Raw genomic sequence first — 3,255 nt, forward strand, 5'->3', positions numbered from 1 at the left:
AGAATGTGGATGCATAAAATCATACCCCACTTCTCAGGGAGGGCTTGGGGTTAAACACCTTTTGCAGGGAGGAATGTCTGGGAACAGAAGCTTCTTGGTTAAGCCCTGCAGGCCTCTGGGAACCTCGTTAGCATGAAGAATGATGTTGGGCCTACTTTACTGTGGCCATGGCTCTTTTTTTCTATTGTCTTGGTCTGAGATGTTAGGAATGTTGCCTCATGTACAGGAGAAAGGACTTGGGACTTTGATGATCTTTCATGACTGATGTCCACAAAGCTCTCTGGGGGTCTGAGGTGACTTGACCAGGGGCCTGGTGCTGGAAGCAGGTGATGCTCCTATTGTTCCTTCAGGGTCTCTGGGGCTTCTAGCCTTTGGCTCAATCTTACCAGACTTCCTCTTGAGGTCCACCACTGCTCAATGCAAGTATTAAGAAACCCATTGTAAATGATCAGTATCAAAGCCAAATCTGACATATACAGCAGAGGCCTGCTTGGTCTGGCCTCATTCAGAGGAGATGTACCTAACCCTCAAGAGACTTGAGACCCCAGGGAGTGGGAAGGGGACATCCTATTAGAGATAGGGAGGAGGAGGAATGGGATAAAGAACTGTTGGAAGGATAACTGGGAGGGGGATAATGACTGGAGTGTAAAAAATAAGATTAAAGATAATAATAAATATGAAAAAAGTGAAGCCCAATGTCCCTGAGGCGGGTTCCACTACAATCATGTCATGCTTGCCTCAGAATTCTGTTTCCAATCCTTGATGTGTACCCTCACATGAAACCAAGAAAAGGCTTTGGGATTTAAATCCCAATGATGTAATTTAAAAAAAAATCAATGATAGAACCAAAACAGAACTAAAACTAAAACAGAAGAATGGTGCTTTTAAGAATAGCTTCTCTGGGGCCCAACACTCGGCCCAGGATAAGTCCGGTTTCTTCTGTGGAGGGTACACAGTTAAAGCCTTGATTTCCTGGATCTGGTAACATGGCAAAAGATGTGTGGCGTCCCTTGTCACCATCCACCGTTCCACAGTGAACACACTTGGAAAGCAGCTTTTGCCAAAAACCTTCGGACAGTCCAATGTCAATGTCACACAGCAAGTGGTGATTGGCACGCCTCACAGTCCTGCAGCATCCAACACTATTGTGGTAGGGAGCCCACACTCTCCCAACACTCACTTTGTGTCCCAGAATCAGACGTCTGACTCCTCACCTTGGTCTGCTGGGAGGTGGAACAGGAAAGGCGAGAAGAATAGCAAGGGCCTGTGGCATTTCTCCATGAAGGTGTGTGAGAAGGTGCAGAGGAAAGGAACTACCTCCTACAGTGAGGTGGCTGACGAGCTGGTGGCAGAGTTCAGTACTGCCGACAACCACATCCTACCAAACCAATCAGCTTATGACCAGAAGAACATCTGGAGGAGTGTCTATGATGCCTTAAATGTGCTAATAACCATGAACATCATCTTCAAGGAGAAGAAGGAGAGCAAATGGATCGGCCTGCCCACCAACTCAGCTCAGGAGTGCCAGAACTTAGAGGTAGAGAGGCAGCGGAGGCTGGAGAGGATCAAACAGAAGCAGTCACAGCTCCAGGAGCTCATCTGCAGCAAATTGCCTTCAAGAACTTGGTGCAGAGAAATCACCAAGCTGAGCAGCAGGCCTGCAGGCTGTCTCCTCCCACCTCTGTCATCCACTTGCCCTTCATCATTGTCAACACCAGCAGGAAGACAGTCATTGACTGCAGCATCTCCAATGACAAATTTGAGTATCTGTTTAACTTTGACAACACGTTTGAAATCCATGATGACATTGAGGTGCTCAAGTGCATGGGCACTGCGTGTGGGCTGGAGTGTGGCAACTGCTCTGCTGAAGACCTCAAGGTGGTGAGAAGTTTGGTACTAAAAGCTCTAGAACCATAAGTGACAGAAATGGCTCAGGGATCCATTGGTGGAGTATTCCTCACGACAACAGGTTCTACATCCAATGGCACAAGGCTTTCTGCCAGTGATTTGAGCAATGGTGCAGATGGAATGCTGGCCATAAGCTCCATGGGTCTCAGTACAGAGGCTCCAGGGTTGAGAGCCCTGTGTCCTACATTGGGGAGGATGATGACAACAATGACTATGACTTTAATGAGCCTGTAGGCCCCTCTCCCCTTCGAATCAGCTTCAGGAAAAACATGTATAAAGAAAAGAAACTTAAAGTGGGGCTTTCTGTTCTTTTTGGCCTACTCCCAAGAAGATACCCTCGAGTTAGATGTGCAGCTCCAAGTAAGGAGTAAGCACAGTTTGAGCCTAGCTGCAGATGTGTTGTGAAGCTGGCGTGCTAATGCAGAGCCTCTACCTTTTAGGATTTTATGGTTTCTCTCTCTTTTCTCTTCTTTCCTTTCCTTTCTTATTTGAGTTGGAAGCACATATTTTGCCCCTCAACAGGTGTTGCTAGGTTGGCCGAGAAAGACTGTACTGTGCTCACACCAGTGACAACAACAAAATGCTGCCCTGCCTCTGATGTCCAGCACCCAGGTGGTGGACAGCCAGGCTTTAGGATGAATTTTTCCATTTGTTAAATCATGCAGTGTCCAACGAACCAAGCCGGTAGTACAGCTCTACTTGTTGAACAAGCGCCATACATCTTGTTATGAGTACCTTTCTTTAATTCTATTGACTGTGGTAATTCCATCAAGTCTGGACACCTTTTCTCTATTGCAGCAACAAACTGCACAGTAGATTTTTTTGTTTGTTTGTTTTGGTTTTGTTTGGAAGAAGTTTACTGCCACGCTGGTGCAGCTATGGAAATTGTCTAGAAAGTTTGCTTATAGTAAATTTGCCCGATTTCTTACAGGCTATGTTTGGAAACTTTTTATTATATAGTTGTTTACATACTATTAAGTCTATCATTTAAAGACCTGTACTGAAACAAATATTGTATTTGTTTCATAAGCATCTTCCTGTAATCTATTATAAAGTTGAAATTAAACATAGAGAATGTTTTAATAGTTAAAAAAATAAATAGATAACTTCTCTGAGTGGGTTTTTTTGGGCAGACTCTAAGAAGCCTGATGGAAACTTAGAGCAGACTTTGAAACATTTGGTACCTTGCAAAGACATAAAGACAATGGAGAGTGGGAAATGAAATACAAAGTGATATCTCAAGTCATGCATGCATATGTCTGCATACATGCTTGAGCAACATGTCATATGTGTAGACATGTGAGTGCTTGTTTTCTTTTGCACCATACCATTTAGGCAGAGGTATGG

At 44.6% G+C, this 3,255-nt stretch overlaps 1 pseudogene; it reads left to right on the forward strand.

The window, feature by feature from the left end:
- Tfdp1-ps (transcription factor Dp 1, pseudogene) lies at positions 904-2,726 on the forward strand (annotated as a pseudogene).
- Positions 2,727-3,255: the final 529 nt, after the last annotated feature.

This window comes from Mus musculus, chromosome 1 (assembly GCF_000001635.26).
Source record: "Mus musculus strain C57BL/6J chromosome 1, GRCm38.p6 C57BL/6J".
Classification (NCBI taxonomy): Eukaryota; Metazoa; Chordata; class Mammalia; order Rodentia; family Muridae; genus Mus; species Mus musculus.